Here is an 18,676-nt window from a genome sequence, read left to right on the forward strand (position 1 = left end):
CTTTAAAAAAAAAAACAAGACTAAAGATAAACTAAGTTTAAAACCTCTTTAAATCGTAGGCCCATTTTGGTTTATGATTTGAAAAAGAAGTCCACGGATATGAGGATATTAATTTAACAACTAATTGACAAGTCATAACAATTCTATGCAGAATCTGTGACTTTTTACGTGACATGTACTATATTTTAATATTTTAATAATTTATCTTTTTGTCTTCGTATTGTAAGAACACTGATTGAAACTCTACAATATTTACGTATTATTTTGCGCAAAAAAAAAACTAATTTTAAGGTCGTAAGGCCCAAATGCCTTTTAAAATCCAAATCCCGTTGTTTAACTATTGTGTCTGGAAATCCGGGCGTTACGAGGTTAATAGAGATAGAGTTTTGGTAGCTTGCTCTTGAGAGCCCTTTGTGAATACAAAATATAATGAATATAAAAGTTTGACGCTTCGATCATGATTGAAAAGTTGAATAGATTTCGCCTTCAAATCGCTATAGGGATGACTATTTTATCTCTCTCTCTTTATTTAAGAGCTGCGCTCTTGTCGGTGGAATAATCGCCATGGAGTAATGACTATTTTATATTGATTACAAAACTACAGTTATTTTTATAGATACATTATATAATAATAATTAATAAATACTCAATACAATATAACACTTACTTAACTAACGAGAATTTACACAAATATACAGAACACGAATGGCCTAAAAATTAACACGTGTTTTGACACAAATATTCAGATGCTGTTACAATGTTCGGTCGACCGAGATACATGGTGGGAGAGCCAAATTCGCATGACCGAGAAATTTGGTTGTAGAGCCAAATTGTAGTGAAATAACATAAGCTCACAATTATATCTAATAGGGGAAGACAGAAGTACACCCATCGCAAGATGAACTAAGTATCTACACCTCACCAAGCTTCCGAGGTCGAGCCAACTGTGTTAGTGAAAACTGCAAATGAATAACTTATTGGTCTTCTTCTTCTATCGTATGGGTTGAGAGGTGAATTACCAACCTCATCAACCCTGGTGTCAGGGTTATTATTGAGCCGCCAAAGGTCCCTGACATGGCTCATGTAACGACTACTTACTTACATCTGTAAGTAGTAACCGGGACCAGCGGCTTAACGTACCTTCCGAAGCACGGATCATTTTACTTTTTGGACAATCAGGTGATCAGCCTGTAATGTCCTACACACACAAAGTAATTTTTGTGATATGTTCCCACCAGGATTTCGAACCCGGGACCTCCGGATCGTTAGCCCAATGCTCAACCAATGGACCAAGGAGGTCGTTATTGGTGCAAGTCCGGTATCGGAGTTCATCAGAGTGCGATTGTACAAAAGAGCGCTTTAGAGGTTTCACTACACAGGGTGTTAGTGTCACCGTATCGAATACTGAGGGTGATAATTCAGTTCATTGTCCTGAGTTAATATCAAGTGGAATTCCCTGTCGCAAAATTTATGTTTTTTTACATTGTTTTAAGTTAACGCGGTTATTATCATAATTAAAATACATAATAACGGGTCCTTACGGCGTTTAAAATAGGAATATGAGACTCTTGATATTTCGACACTACCTATTGCAAGTGCCATGGTCACGGGATGAGTCAAGAACCCGGTAAGAACCCGTTATTATGTGCATTAATTTGTTTTTTGTTTTTAATTATTTAGTTTAGTTCTATTTTGCAATGGAAAGGAATATAAACGCTGAATCATCCCCCTCAGTCTTCGTTACAGTGTCACTTACACCCCGTACAAGTACTTACAGGTAGCCATACAAGTACGTACGGGTCGTAGTGACACCGTAACATATACTGAAGAGGATGATTCTGGGTTGATAGCAAGTGGAATTTTCTGTCGAAAAATTCATAAAAATATTTGTGTTATTTTTTTAGTTCCGTGCTTTTGCGACGGATTTTTTTTTTGATATTTCATTTGATATCAATTCAGAATCGTGGTCTGCATCAGTGACCGCAATATAGCATTTTGAATATAATAATTTTAATGTGTACACCGCCGAATGAGTGACATGCGAATTACAATTTTCTACACATTTGCTCTCGAAATGGCCACACGTCGCACCATTTTTTTTATCTTTGATGGGTTTGCTCTTGGCCCCAAACTTGCCCGAAGGCATTGACGAGGCCTAAGATGGAGCAAGCTCGCCCAGAAAGTGCCTGTTGACTCTGGCCTTGAACGCACCCGACCTTCACAAGATATCTTTTACTTTCTAATATCTGTGGTCTGAATCATCCCTGAAAGTTTTCGTTACGATGTCACTAACCCTGACCTTGTATGTGTGAGTCTGTATTTGTGACCTTGTAAAAGACGAATACACTTTTCTGTTACAGTACCTAAAAGGGGCCACACCCTTATAACCTCACTGTTCGCACGACGCCTACAATCACACAAATACCTAAAATAAGACCGCGAAATCATCTCTACCCATTTACAAAGGAAGTTTACTGCCAATCCGGCTATTCCCTTTCCCGTTTACGAGATACTATTTATACAAAGTGGCTAAAGTTTGATATGACGAGGCATTGACCAGTAAATAGTTACTTGCTACTAGCCTGAAGGTTGTAACCTAGGTATATCGAAATACATACATACATAAGTCATCATCTCCCTAGCATTATCTCGTTTTTCACAGGGTCGGCTTACCCAACCGGAAGAATTGACTGGTCCGGTCTTTTACAGAAGCGACTGCCTGTCTGACCTTCCACGAAGGGAATACCATCTCATTGCAGGTTACGGGCACATACCTCCGGGAATATGGGTTTCCGCACAATGTTTTCCTTCACCGCTGAGCACGTAATAATCATTTATGATCAAAACATGAATTCGAAAACAAATTCGACAATCATTGGTTGAAGCCTGCGCTAGTTTTGAACCTGCGATCTTAAAGTGAGAGGCAAGTATTCTACCAACTGGTCTATTACAGCTAAAACACACATACATAAGTATTATTCAATTTATCGATCCTTATTAGGGTAGCCAGAGTCATATCCATCGTAAGATAAACTAAGTAACCTCACTGACCTCACTGAGCTTTCTGTTAGACCAACGAAACAGGTAGTGAGCCGTATCGCCATCTATAATGGTTGAGCCAACTGTGTTAGTGTAAACTGGTAGAGATTTTACTATTTTGGATTTTTTTGGAGGACGTAGCCTGGAAAGCATCATAAAAGGAAAGTTAGAAGGAAAGAGAGGAAAGGGAAGACCAAGAAGAGCTTACATGGAACAGATTAAAGTAAAGGTTAACGTCGTGTCTTATAGGGAAGTCAAGGAATTGGCCTTTGATAAACTGGAAAGGAAAATGCTGCACCGACAAGAGCGTGGCTCTTAAATTGACGATGATGAGCCTTTAACGTCCCTCCTCCTAAAATCATCGGTGAAGACCCGTTCTGGTATTGAACCTGTGACCTCACAACGAGAGTCGAGCGTTCTACTAAGTGCGCTACCAAGGCTCGTTGACTGTCTTTAATTGCCACTCTGAATTAAAGTGGAGTAAGTAATTCAAATTGGAGATCATTTGAGTTTGTACTTTTTATTTAATTGCATTTTGATAACTGCTAAACGGACGACTTTGATGGATGAGCCTTTTGCGATTCAATTCCGTTTTTTCGTATCCTAAAAACATCAGTTAATCTTTCTACCCAAATGAGTGTAACATTTTGAATTCAATTAAAAAATAATACAGCATAAGCTCATTACCATATCCCAATGGGTTAGTCCAATTACCAATCCGGAGGTCCCGGGTTCGGTTCCTGATAAATATTTATTGATATTTTTGTACACGGTGTGACATCTTCGAGAGTTTATATTTGTATGTTCTTATTTGAGGTATATAATATACTCATACTTATAAAACTATATATCCTAGGGAATTTCTATTTAGAACATCACTTTCATCGAACGAAGTTATGCTCAAGCCGTAAAGTTGAAATCCGCTCGGCATAGCTTCTCCGCAATGTAACTCTCGCCGTAGCCTCAGTCGCGCTACGCCGGTCGCTACGAACGCTACGCTTCGTAGCCCCTATGCTACGTCACTCGGTCTAACCTTGCGAACTTATCTGTCAAAGTGAAAGTGTCCCTAACATGTTGAAAGTGTAAAGTCAAAGTGTACATAAAGTGGTGTACTGTGAGTGTCGAAAGTTCAATTATGAACAGGTGTTGTCCAATTTGCTGGAACAACACGCGATGACCTTTCCATTTTGCAGGTTTGTTGTATTTTTAATGAAAACGCATATTTTTTTACGATAACAGCTGGTTAGAATTTACATATTCTGTAAGGGTTGTAAAGTAGATTGTGTGAACCGGTGGTTGATTCAATTTGTCAATCGTGTGGCAAGGAAGAAAATCGAAGGGGACGTGTTTTATACTTAAGATGTTAGGAATAAGAATTAATTTAGTGAAATCAGGTTGGGATTCAATTTAGAGTAATTTGATAAAGGTTATAAGGGATACTGGTGGATTCCTTTTTAAACTGTTTTTGCGAATTTTCTCAACTTTTATTGGTAACGTGAGAATTGGCGTATTTTTAAGGTTTGAATTAGAATATCATCTGTCACGATTTTTTATAAGTGCCTACTTCAGTTACCGTCGAAATAATTACCTAAGTTTACGAATGTAATGAAAATGTTATAATTTTTAACTACTCTTAAATTTATTTTCCGGAAAATAAATAGTTTTTATATTTTATTAAAAATGGTTTTTATATTTTATTTTAATTCAACATCGCGTTTTTGCCGTGATTTTTTGTAAGTTTGCTTCTTCTTCTATCGTTTGGGTTGTGAGGTGGATTACCAACCCCATCAACCCTGGCGTCAGGGTTATTGAGCCGACAAAGGCCTCTGACATGACATGGTAGATTTGCTGCATATGGCGTTAATTACTTGGCCGGACAAATGGGTAGCGCTGAAGAACTCTCACCCGGTACACTGTAATCATTTTCAAAGATAAATGCTGACTAATTGACTTTTTCATACACTCATGTAATCACGCTAATTTCCCATTGGGATAGACAGATACCACAACATTCCACTTACTTTAGGTTATGTAGACGTAATGAATTTAAGTTAACACATTTACATTTAAAAACGAGGTCGATTATTTAAAAGAAATACTACTTAGTTTGTTGTGTGGTGGAAATTATTTCAAGGCACTTAGCACTCTCCATTTGTCCAGCCAAGTATTATAATGTTCTTCGAAGCAAATCCACTTTAAGTTGATTAAAACTAAGGAATCTTGCTAAATCGATAAAAAAACAAACAATTGTAACGATTCGAATGTTAATAACTATATAACCACAAAAAAAACTAAAATTTTTATTAAAAAAAATAATACAAAAAGTTTTATCAGAAATTACATTTTATTCCATATAAAAATAATACCATTATGATAATTCGTACCCAAAACTCGTGAACAATTTTCTCCTAAACTAACATCATTTTGTGAGGGTTTTTTCAACTGATGTAATAAAAAATAAATATATCTGCTGGGCTATCTTTTTCTTTCTTTTTGTACTGAAGAACCAACAGACTGGGATCAGCTTTTCATCTGATTGCTCAACCAATTGGATGCAGGAAACGGAATCCCGAATAATTGCCCGGTGGTGGTGCATTCGGGGTGTCCTGGGAAGACACGGCTCCTGCAGTTGAAAGGAATACTGGCCTACGTTTAATGGTATTAAGATTACGACATATTTTAGGGTCTAAAGGGTAAAAACGGTGCCCTAATACAAAAACTTAGCTGTGCGTCCATCGATGAGGTGAGATAGATATTCAGCTTCTTCTTCCGTCGTGTGGGTTGTGAGGTGAATTACCAACCTCATCAACTCTGGTGTCAGGGGTATTGAGCCGCCTAAGGCCCCTGACATGACTCATGTAACGACTACGTACTTACATCAGTAAGTAGTAACCGGGACCAACGGCTTAACGTGCCTTCCGAAGCACGGATCGTCTTAATTTCGGACAATCAGGTGATCAGCCTGTAATGTCCTAACCAAACTAGGGATCACGAAGTGATTTTTGTGACATGTCCCCACCGGGATTCGAACCCGGGACCTCTGGATCGTGAGCCCAACGCTCAACCACTGGACCACGGAGGCCGATATGCAGCGGCCCCTGCATTAAGCCACACCCGCAAACAACTTCGTTTTACACAGACACCACACATTGACATTATCGTACACGCGCATCTGTGTGTGACGATAAGATTGTTGCCACCATTTTGAACACGCAGGTTGTGCCGATGTTTTTGGTCACTTAGAGTGTTACTATGTATACGGCCACCTTGAACGTCCCTAATTATTGGCCATTCTGGATGTAGCTGACTATATGTATACCTTGACTGTCACTAACTATTTCCTTCTGACTGTACGGGTTAGTTGGGACAACCCTATTTTTTTCGAAGGCCTATTTAAACAGTGAAAACTATAAACTGGTCTCATCGTGGTAGTCGATTATGTAGGGTTTGCTACGGTCCGCTCTCGAACTACAGGATTGTGGAAGCGAAATTGCTCCGACTATAAAAGACAAAAACGTTAACTTACTATATGACTTGCAATTTACAAAACGATTCACAAAGTACGCCCCCTCATTATGATTTTATATTTAGCCGAACAAAATATTATCTTTGATCAGAAATGCGATATTATTATTATATCAAGATAAAAATAACAAAAGAGGATCGAGGTCTGTAAAGAGAGGAAACAATAAAAGAATTTACCTGAGTCTGTACCAGAATACTGACGCCCCGAATATTTTCTCCACGTTCTTCGAACACGTAAATTTGTCGATACACGTTTGTCTTCTTTCCTTTTTAATGCGAATAGCGAAGGATTGGAATAGCAACTATAGCTTTTCTTTTTTATTAAAACATTTGAGTGCGTTTGACCTTAATCCAGGCTGTTCTTAAGCAGCGATGTGGTGTAAGGTGGAGTACGCAAACTCAAATAGTGCCTATTACTCTTGCCTTGAAAATCCCCAAATTACACATTCGAGGCAATGACGTCATAAATCGTCTGATACAGACATATAAGGCCAATGACAATGATGATAGGGAAAAAATTACTTAGCAGTTCGCATGTGTATCCCAAACATTATAATCTTGGAGTTTTCAATTTAAGAGTGAAAAACAGTAGCCATAAGGTTAACATTACAGATTACGGGCGCGGGTTTATGTATGTATTTATTGAACATACATACATAAGGCTGCGCAAGGCGATTCTCAGCTCTCAGCGCACTGAATGAGAGAATAAATCTACATTGTAGGCCACAGTGAAAACAATAATTGTAATGAAACATCATCATCATCATCAGCCCATTAACGTCCCCACTGCTGGGGCACGGGCCTTCCCTATGAATGGGTAGGGAGATCGGGCCTTAAACCATCACGCGGGCCCAGTGCGGATTGATGGTCATTAACGACTGCTAATGCAGCCGGGACCAACGGCTTAACGTGCCTTCCGAAGCACGGAGGAGCTCGAGATGAAAACTTTTTTTAATGAAACATATTAAAGAATTTTCTTTCAAATATTTTAAATGACATATTTCTACACAATAGTTTTAACCCGTGGCCCAGTTAGTAGAACGCTTGCCTCTCACTTTGAGGTCGCAGGTTCGAATCCAGCACAGCCCTAACCCGATTGACGAATTTGTTTTCGAATGTGATGACAGGTGATCATTTTTTTTACTTGACATGACATACCTATTATAAATTTTCCTCGAATGGCATTATACTACTTGGCCAGATATGGGCTACTTATCGCCCAATAAAAGCTACCTTTGCCGACTAGAATATACAACCCCTGCCTATTGTTCCTTTTTACCGCAAAACAAAAGAAAAACCCGATTGAATCACCTTTACACTCAGGCTATTCTGATTGAACCGAAAAAGGTATTAGAGACTCTCTTAATAAGACGCAATTCTTTACAGTCTTTATTACATTACAAAAAAGCAGGCTTTTCTGCCTTTTTCTTGCTTACAATAGGCTTTTTTGTCTTGCCTGGCACTAAGTCTGGTATTAAGGTGCCGGAAAATCCTTTATTGGCACTTATTGATTTAAATTTAACATAATTTACTTTTGTATATTGTGTGAATTAAATCATTCTTGAGAAGAAAAAGCAATCACTGAACTTTTGTTGTCTTTTACTAAGGTTCGAATTTGTTTCAAAACAGGTAAGAACTTTCGTTACATTTGTCCGACCAAGTGAATACTTTAATAATAATAATAAAAAAGTTTATTCAGGTAAAATCTACGACACATATATACATTTACAACATTAAAATATACACACATTGGCATTAATATTTAGTTGGAAAACAAGTGGAGGTGCCGCAGTTCACCAAAAAAGGCCAGGGTACAGTGAAAATTTACCGAGAGGACAACACTGATTTTTAACCATTTTTTTACTTTATACATGCGACAAATATAGAATAAAAGTCAGGTCAAAAGTGAGGCAGATAGATATTCATTGTAACTAAAAATAGCTTGACTCGAAGCGGTGAAAGCTGAATGTAAAATATTCTGGGACGTGAATTCGTATCTGACAGTGAATAAGCGAGAATGTCGCTTCACCCGTCACTTACTCGAGCCGTATACAGGCTTTTTTCACAGGGTTTGCTTAACTTGAAGACTATAGGTCCGGTTTTTTACGGAAGCGACTGCCTGTCTGATATTCCAACCCGCGAAGCGAAAACCAGTCTGATACAGGTCACATACCTCCGAATCGCATTTCTCGAGAAGGTGGGTTTCGTCACGATGTATTACCACAGCTGGGCACGTGATAATAATTTATGATCCAAACATGAATTAGAAAACAAATTTGAAAGTCATTGGTTTAGATTCTAAACCTTTCTGGAGTTCTCATGTTCTAAACTTTAGAACATGAGAACTCCAGACCTGAGAAACCTGCGAATTCACAATGAGGGTCAAGCGTTTTTCCCAAGGGTTATCACGACTCTTTTAGTTACATCCGTGCATAAAATCTTTATACTAAGTAGCCCTAATACAGGGCGTCAGTGACATCGTAACGAATACTTAAGGGGATTGATTCAGACCATGTTTCTGAGTTGATATCAAGTGGAATTTCCTGCCGGAATTGCGCTGGAAAATCCTTTTTATATCAATTCAGAATCATGGTCTCAATCATTCGTCAAAGTTTTCGTTACGGTGTCATTAACGCCCTGTATTAATAAGGGCTACTTAGTATAAAGATTTTATGCACGGAGGTAACTAAAAGAGTCGTGATAACCCTTGAGAAAAACGTTTGACCCTCATTGTGAATTCGCAGGTTTCTCAGGTCTGGAGTTCTCATGTTCTAAACCAATGACTTTCAAATTTGTTTTCTAATTCATGTTTGCATCATAAATTATTATCACGTGCCCAGCTGTGGTAATACATCGTGACAAAACCCACCTTCTCGAGAAATGCGATTCGGAGGTATGTGACCTGTATTAGACTGGTTTTCGCTTCGCGGGTTGGAATATCAGACAGGCAGTCGCTTCCGTAAAAAACCGGACCTATAGTCTTCAAGTTAAGCAAACCCTGTGAAAAAAGCGGGAGAACGGTAGAAAGATGATGATACACTGGGACTGTGCTATGAGGGTTGCGAGACAAGGAGCGAAGTTTGAATTATCAACCATATAAGCACCTTCGGATGTATTTTTGTACTTTTGTACCTAGCAATGAACACACTCGCTATAAACACTAGTTAGTTTCAATCTTGTGTGCTTGTTTCATATTGTGTTCTCAACTTTTACATAGACTGAAATTAATTGAATGAAACCGAGGTTTTTTTTTTATAGAAAGGAGATGTTGTTTTTACTATAGTGAGTGTCAGAGGACGCGACCCTATTGCCGTTAATAGGGCACAACTCTAAAAAAGTACGTATCTTTTATCTGTAAATACATTGATTCAAACTCATAAAGTCATATACAGTGGTTTAGAGTTCAAGCCGGGATACTAAACCCGTCATAAAAACACCAAAACCTAAGCCAACTCGACCTATCTATCGATAATCTATCAAAACTAACTTGAAATAATTTCACTTTCTATAAACCTTCTCTCTTCAAAATAATATTGAAAGGTACGTTGTGAAAACCCTACTCAATTTAAGTAGACATCACAAAATTATAACTTATTTCAATAGACGCGTTCAAAATAACATCCGCAATCTGATTACAGAAATATAATACAGATCACGCTGTGAATCGATTATACACATGATTAGGAATCTGAATGACTACCGATAGTTTAACTCATCGCTTTGCTAAAGCAGCATTTTGTTCTGCTAGAACAACAAAAACTTTTAGCAATTTCTCACGTTTCCCTAATATGTTGAAAAGAAGAGGGTAGGTATAAAAAGTAGGATTGATGGCGTAATTTTTTGCACCTTTTCTAACGCATTTCTGGGACTTTTCCTGGATTGGGAGTTAAGAAAAAAAGATCTAATGTGTTCAGCTATTTATCATCTCGAGCATTGTAAAAGTCAATTGTAAAAAAAAGTGCGATGTACTTGTTACTTGTCAAAGTATGGTTTATCAACTTTAATATCTGGTGGCTCCTAACTCTATCTGCCTCACCAGAAGTTCCAGTAATAAGTTGCAATTCCATAACATGACTATTTCCCGTCAGGGTATGCCGAGACCACAAATTCAAATGACTACGATCCTGACACACCATTTATGCTTCTTCCCCTTTCATCATAGTCTATGGAGAGTACTATTGACCTCGCGTTGGGGTGATCACATGCTCGCTATATGCGAGGATCTTTTCCAACAAGATTGGTTATATAAGCGAGCACATGAACGTCGGAGTTGAAGCAGTCGCCGTACCTGAAATCGGCTGGATCACACCATTCATTCAATTAACAAAATCAAATCAATTTATTTGCAAGAACACATGCATAAGCATACAAGAAGATGGTAAAATAACTTACATAACAGTGTTTTGATGCGTTCGGCCTGCATAGCATGATATATATTAAAAAAATAAATTTAAAAAATAAACTTACTAGCTAATATTGTTCCACTGCTTAGCGCGATCGTCAGTGAACCGCCAATAACAAACTTTTGTCTATATATCCTAAAAATATGAAAGAATGCAGAAAAACGTTAATAATGTGGCTACAATCTTTGACGTACGATGATACTGAGAAACTGCTCGCAATATGCAGATAGTAGTAAATTAGGTAACAAAAAAAAGGAACACCACTCGCATGACTAGCACACAACCATACACACACACACACGCACACACACACACACACCTATTTTTCAATAATTGAAATAACGTCGCCAATTTCAAGTATATGTGACCTCCGGGAGTGGGAACCTGGTGACCTGGAACACAGGGTTATACCTAGATCAGGCACCAGATTCTCACATAATGTATTGTTATATTACAATGGCATTACTTTTTGTGAGAGTAACTAAAGATTTTTATTATTTATTTTATTTAATAATCTGTGTTATAACCCTCGAAAACGTGACGCTATCACAACCATAAATAAATCAAAAAGATATTCAATATTCCGTCCCCAAAAATGTTCCGCCTATTCGTTACTCAGTCTCCTGTAAGAGGGCTTACCTGCCTGGTTAACGATCCATACCATCCGACTGTTCGATTGATGCCAAACTACCTTTTATGGCCCCACTTCGGGGAAATAAAACCTATCATAATAATAAATAACTTCGCATCGTATCCTACCTGTATCGTTCGTGCGGAGAACTATGAAAGATCCGCCAAATAAGATAGGAAACACGTGATTTTGTCTTGACTTTTTGAAGGTTGTTTTATGAATTTTTTCACATGATATAAGGGTTGTAATTCCTATCAAGTATATTACAGACGGCTTTGCATGGCGAGGTACCTATGAAACTACAGTTTTGATTATTTTTAAACATCTCCATATAAAATCTAAAATACTTTAAAAACGATTAATTATGTTTCTATAAAACGTTAAAAACTATCTTTCATCGAACGAACAGTCATAATTATCATTAGTCTTCAAATAGTAATAGCTTATCTGAAGCTTATCTGGACCTGTAAAGGTCCGTTTTTGTACATAAAAAGTACTTATGTTGGTTTCCTCATGATCTTTTTACTGATTTTTTCTTTTTTCATGATCTTTTCTTGATTTTTTCTTTGTTTGATTGTACCGTATCTATCATCCATTTGTATAAATTTGTTTTGTATATTGTGTGCAATAAAGTATATTTGATTTGATTTGATCTTTTTCACAATTTGCAAAACAATTAGAATTGCAATTTGAATTATATTTCGAATTGCATTTTTTTCTGATCATATTTATTTTGACATTCGTGATACTTACTTACATTTCAATTCGTTAAATAGTTATAACCTGACATGGTACTAAAGTGTATGTTACATAACAATGCTTATAGAATAACTAGGTAAGTGTATGGAGAATAGATAGTGGATTAGTTTCCCCACAAAACGTGTCATCTGTAGCCTGAAGCCAACTTGCAGGCTTTGTTAAGTGATAAACTAAACGAGCCTAAGCTAACTTAAGCTAAGTAAGAGTTATAATGCGCCGCCATACTACGGTAGATAGAGGATAATAATTCCAGCTGTGCATTAAGTAAGAAGTAGATATTTTAGAAGTTATTAACGAATAAACTATAGGAAGCTTTTATTTTTAATGTCGAAATAGTCTACAACTCTCAATGAGTGTGGTTACTTTAGTTATACCTTTGGTTACTTTTGTACTTTAAGTAATTACTTAAATAGTGGAGTGGGTGTATTATGTACCTCTGCCTGCCCTTTCGGAGATACAGGCGTGATGCTTTTTTATGTTATGTTCAATATAGATTACCAACATAATAAATATCTCAGTACAAATTAGTGCATATCCAAAACCGCGTTACATCAAATCAAGTCCAAGCGTTTGACCTATTTGTGTGTCATTTCAAATTCTCAGGCCTATGGAGTCCCTTTCTTTCATTATAGACTTGCCCCTAATGGCATTAACTACTTCTTCTTCTTCTTCTATCGTGTGGGTTGTGAGGTGAATTACCAACATCATCATCCCTGGTGTCAGGGTTACTATTGAGCCGCCAAAGTCCCCTGACATGACTCATATAACGACTACGTACTTACATCAGGAACTACTTAACATTATCTAATTAACATTAACTACTTAGTACTATTATTTTATTTTTATTTACATAAGGCTTCAAATTGTCTGGTTCCCCAAGATACAGGCACCCACCTACTTTGTGATCCCTAGTTTGGTTAGGACATTACAGACTGACCTACGGATTGTGCGAAAGTAAGACGATCCGTGCTTAGGAAGGCACGTTAAGCCGTTGGTCCCGGTTACTACTTCCTGATATATGTACGTAGTCGTTACATGAGTCTTGTCAGGGGCCTTTGGTGGTAACCGTGACACTAGGGTTGATGAGGTTGGTAATCCACGTCACAACCCACACGATAGAAGAAGAAGATGGTAACAGTGGCTGTGTAGCTGTCACGTTTTGGAAGAACAAGAGCGTCGCCTTAACGCTTTCCATGTGCGGTGTCTGCGATCAATTCTGGAGGTAACATGGAAAGACCGGATGACTAACAAGGCTGTTCTAACGAGAACCCTTTGGGGACGGATACCTGAAAAGAGCATAGAAAAACTTGAAAAGCTGTGAATCTCCAGTGACCTACAAGTTAGTCCAAACCCTGCACTGGCAACTACGTGCATGTACGTTAATTCTAGCGCCTAGGTCGTCAGAAATGCATTACTGTCAACAACGGTAACGACTGCACATCTAGTCCAACGCTACATTTTATCCTTATAAAGTTAAAGCAGTGGGAGCCGTGATAGCTCAGACGGAAGAACAATTGACTGTCACCGTGTGAGGTCGCAGGTTCGGATCAATTTTCTAAATTGTTTTTTTTTTACCTTTGATGGGTTTGCTCTTGGCCCCAGACTTGCCTGAATAGTCCAAGAGCTGTTTTTGGGTAGGTTTTATAATCCCGACTGAATCGTCTGGCTTATTTTTTTTTATTCATTAAACATTAAACTACAACATATAAAATTAATAAATAATTGGCAATATATTTTTAGAAATAAAAAAATAATATTTTTAGAAATGTAGGGGTTGATTGAGCCCCACTACTCACCAGCCAGGTCTGCAGTTCTGTGTTGGGGTATAATAGGAGTGGTATAGGACAAGTTTTCAGCTTGCCTCAAATACCTACCCAAAAATTCTTGCCAGCTCTCCTACTAGAAGGCATTGACGAGGCCTAAGATGGCCTCTTGACGTTTTCCTGTTTCGATCATAATTGATTAGTATCACGTGCTTAGCGGTGAAGGAAAATATCGTGAAAAAAGGTATACTTAAAGGTTTTAGTGACACCGTAATGAAAATTTTGAGAGATGATTCAGACCATGTTTCTGAGTTGATATCTAGTGGAATTTCCCGTCACAAAAGTATGGAACTGAGAATTATTTTGATGAACACAAACGAAAATATTGAAAAATGTGCGAAAAATACAGTTTTTTAAATTCAAATAAAAGCGAAGATGTTGACCCTACAGCTTTGGTGCCATAGTAATTAAATTCATGCTCAGACGGATAAAATCTAACGGAATATAGCAAAATTATTTTTTGGCTGGCACTTTGACTTCTGGGCCAAAATCCGATGATCTCCGAATGAATTTTCTGACGGAAAATTCCATTTGATATCTACTCAGAAACATATATATAAAAAAAAAGAAAGGAAAACATGAAACAGTAGGACTAGGGCCCTGTGCTGGGAGGTTTTCTGGCCACGTCTTTCCCTCAGCGTTACAGATTCCGATTTGGTAGTAGTTTTACAGCTAGTTACATAATATGTAATTAAATTTTGTTTGACGTTCAAAAAGCGCTAACTTTGTAAGCCAATTTTGAAAAATAAATATTTTTGAATTTTGAATTTTGAATCTGAATCATCCCGTGAACTTTTCGTTACGATATCACTTATTAATAATATTCAAAGGTATCCGTATGGCTACCTCTAATTAAGTACTTGTATATGGTGTAAGTAACATAGCAACGAATACTGAGGGGTATGATTCGGCTCATGATTCTGAGTTACTATAAAGTGGATTTTTTCATCGCAAATGTATAGTATCTATTTATTGGAAATAATTTAAAAAACAAAAAAAAAATCCGCTTGACCACTTTCACTTCCAACAAGTCAAACTTTTTACTAAACACGAAATTACTATAGAATTTTTATGAAAAAGCACCTGAGACGCCATAGAAAAATAATGTGACAAAATGTCGCACTTGTTATTACATTTTTCTTTATTAAAATTAATAAATGAATTAAATAGAAAAAAAAAACGTTTTATGTCACGTTTAAATCTGTCTTTATTTAGTAATTTGAATTTCATATTTTATGTTTGACCTAGAAAACGACTTAATTGTGGTTGAATGGATTTTCTTATGTATTTTTGGTTCTTAACAGTTTTTTTTTACTTAAAGTCACTGTTTTCAGCGACGCGCCGTATTTTCATTCTGATTTCTTTTATTCTTTCTTTCACTTAAAAAAGGAGGGATAGACTTTTCAGGCTTGAATCACCTGATTGTCTGAAAAAGTAAGACGATTCCGTGCTTCGGAGGGCAAGTTATGCTGTTGGTCCCGGCTGTTATCCGTAAAAACACTTTCACCAACCCGCAGTGGAGCAGCGTGGTGGTGTATGCTCCATATCCCCTCCGGTTGATTGAGGGGAGGCCTGTGCCCAACTGTGGGACGTATATAGGCTGTTTATACATTATGTATGTGATATATTTTACAGTACCTAACAGGAATCAGACCATGGCCTTCAAAATACGCCCGCCATTGGCACGACACCACAGCGTTATCCCTTTTAGTCTTTTTTATATTGTGCCTTTTGTAAATAAATAAATTAATGGGATCAGTTTTAAGGGTCCAGACAAGGTCACAGAGCACTGTGTGTTTTAAACACACAGTAGTACACAGACACGCTCAGGTCTAGAATAAAATATCAGTGTAAAAAAAATATATTTGGAAGGTCTGTTCCAGAATTAAAATGTAATTATACAGGCTATTTTGGGCTGGTTTTTTCTCGGGATGGAAGGTCAGACAGTCAGACAGATGGAGTTATAAGGGAGATAACTATTGTAGTCTTCCATACACACACATACACACACACACACACACACACACACACACACACACACACACACACACACACATGCGTTCACGACTAAATCCCATTTGGGGTAGTCAGAGGTATATCTATCACAAAATGAACTTACCCTACCCGTCACCGAGTGAGCTGTATTGCAGTCTCTATCCTGAACTTACAGGAGAGAATTAAATACTCTTTGTAATCTTCTATCGTGTGGGTTGTGAGGTGGATTACAAACCTCATCAACCCTGGTGTCAGGGTTACTATTGAGTCGCCAAAGGCCCCTGACATGCCCCATGTAACGACTACGCACTTACATCACTAAGTAGTAACCGGGACCAACGGCTTAACGTGCCTTCCGAAGCACGGATCGTCTTAATTTCGGACAATCAGGTGATCAGCCTGTAATGTTCTAACCAAATTAGGGATTACAAAGTGAATTTGTGATATGTCCCGAACGGGGTTCGAATCCAGGACCGCCGGGTCGTGAGCCCCACGCTCTACCACTGGAACATGGAGGCCGTTAATAGTCTTTGTAATAAGAAATAACAACACGGAACAGATTAAAGAGAAGTTTTACGTTGTGTCTTATAAGGAAGTGAAAGAATTGGCCCTTGATAGACAAGAATGGAGAATGCTACACCGACAAGATCGTGGCTCTTAAATTAGTGATGTAATACGAAAGACAAGGAAAAAATATACCAAGATTTCTTGCCACTTGTGTTGCCAATTGAACATATAAAAATAAAATACAAAAGTAGACACACTTACAAATTAATATACTTACCTTTTTTTTCACGTGACTTATTGTAGATTTGCCGCAGGTGGCATTAATTACTTGGCCGGAGAAATATTATTTATCTATATACTTACCTAGAATTTAGACATAGTTCGAAATAAACACAATTTTTGAAAACTCCTAATCTTCGTAAAAAGATTTTAGAAAATCGACCGAACTCGGTGTGTAGCAGCGTGGTGGAGTATGCTTCATACCTCCAGTTGGATGATGGAGGGCTTGTATTTAGCAGTGGGCCGTATTATGCTATTTATATACAAAGTTAAACTCTCTCTAAAGAATTTAGAAATTATAGTTCTTGTAAGACCGAAACGGGCAAGCCCCATATTTTGCCTCACGCGTAGAGTTTGTGAACTTAGAGTTTGTGAACTTAGAGTTTGTATAGTTAGCCCGTGTAGAGTTAGAAGCTTGGTTTTACATGAGATCTGATAACTTTTTGACATTGCTTTAACACTTTTTATATAAAAATGTTTTTGTTGGGATTTATGTTACGATAAACATAGTAAAAACTCTCTTTAAAAAAGACGAACTTTTGACCTTAGCAACAAAAAGCTAAGAATTAATTTCGTAGTTTTCGCCTCCGCGTTTCTGCGGTCCCAGTTAACACTCCCAGTTACTAATATTTCGGGGTACTTACCTCAGACATCACTCGTACACTGCCTACGGTTCACTCGTTCGCTCTTGGGGTGTAAGTCGAGAGCGATTGATAATTTTAATCATGAATACACCACCAACGAGGGTCTTTCCAGCCCACGTTCTTCAAAAATAAATATAGTTGGCGCTGTATATATTATACAACGTGATAATTACTAATTTCTAAATATAATAAAAAAATTGTTTAGAAATATAATGTTATGGCAGTCGCATATATAAAATATACGTTGCTGCAAGGGATAAAAGGCACGAAACTTGAACATAGCTACCGAGAAACAATGGTTTTGCAGATGTAAATTGACTACAATTTGCTTACTTACATAAATATTTTGTTTCTTTTTTATGTTTCGGATTCTGGAAAAGATCGTCTTTAAAATGATATATAATTATGATACATAAATATTTATGTAGACTTACTTATTCAGCTTAACAGCCTCCGTGGTCTAGTGGTTAGAGCGTTAGGCTCACGATCTGGATGTCCGGGTTCGATTCCCGATGGGGACATTGTCGAAATCACTTTGTGAGACTGTCCTTTGTTTGATAAGGACTTTTCAGGCTTGAATCACCTGATTGTCCGAAAAAGTAAGATAATTCCGTGCTTCGGAGGGCACGTTCAGCCGTTGGTCCCGGCTATTAGCCGTAAAAAAAACACCTTCACCAACCCGCAGTGGAGCAGCGTGGTGGAGTATGCTCCATATCCCCTCCGGTTGATTGAGGGGAGACCTGTGCCCAGCAGTGGGACGTATACAGGCAGTTTATGTATGTATGTACTTATTCAGCAACAAATCGTGAGTCGATTTTAGCTCCCATTGTATTTTATCTCATTTTTAGCCAGGACAAAAATGGCCGTAAAAAAGAACCCTGATACAGAATCTGATAGAACTTTGCCAGTATCATAGGGAAAGCATAAGCTTTCATTACCTACATATAAGTCCCATCAGTGGAGGTTCTTGGACAAAGTTTCATACAAAAGTGCCCATTGTCATTTGTATAGAATTATGTTACCTACGTATAGCTTCTCATTATTTTGATCAGAATAATAATGGTTGGAAGA

The 18,676-nt window shown here is 37.6% G+C and overlaps 1 protein-coding gene across 1 annotated transcript in view; it reads left to right on the forward strand.

Annotated features, from left to right (window-relative positions):
* Nucleotides 1-4,063: 4,063 nt before the first annotated feature.
* Nucleotides 4,064-18,676, forward strand: part of LOC126370578 (uncharacterized) — a 185,939-nt gene continuing 171,326 nt past the window's right edge. The window contains exon 1 of the mRNA XM_050015525.1: nucleotides 4,064-4,232. The gene's annotated coding sequence lies outside the window, so the exon portion shown is untranslated. The remainder of the gene's footprint in view (nucleotides 4,233-18,676) is intronic.

Source organism: Pectinophora gossypiella, chromosome 11 (assembly GCF_024362695.1).
Source record: "Pectinophora gossypiella chromosome 11, ilPecGoss1.1, whole genome shotgun sequence".
Taxonomy (NCBI): domain Eukaryota; kingdom Metazoa; phylum Arthropoda; class Insecta; order Lepidoptera; family Gelechiidae; genus Pectinophora; species Pectinophora gossypiella.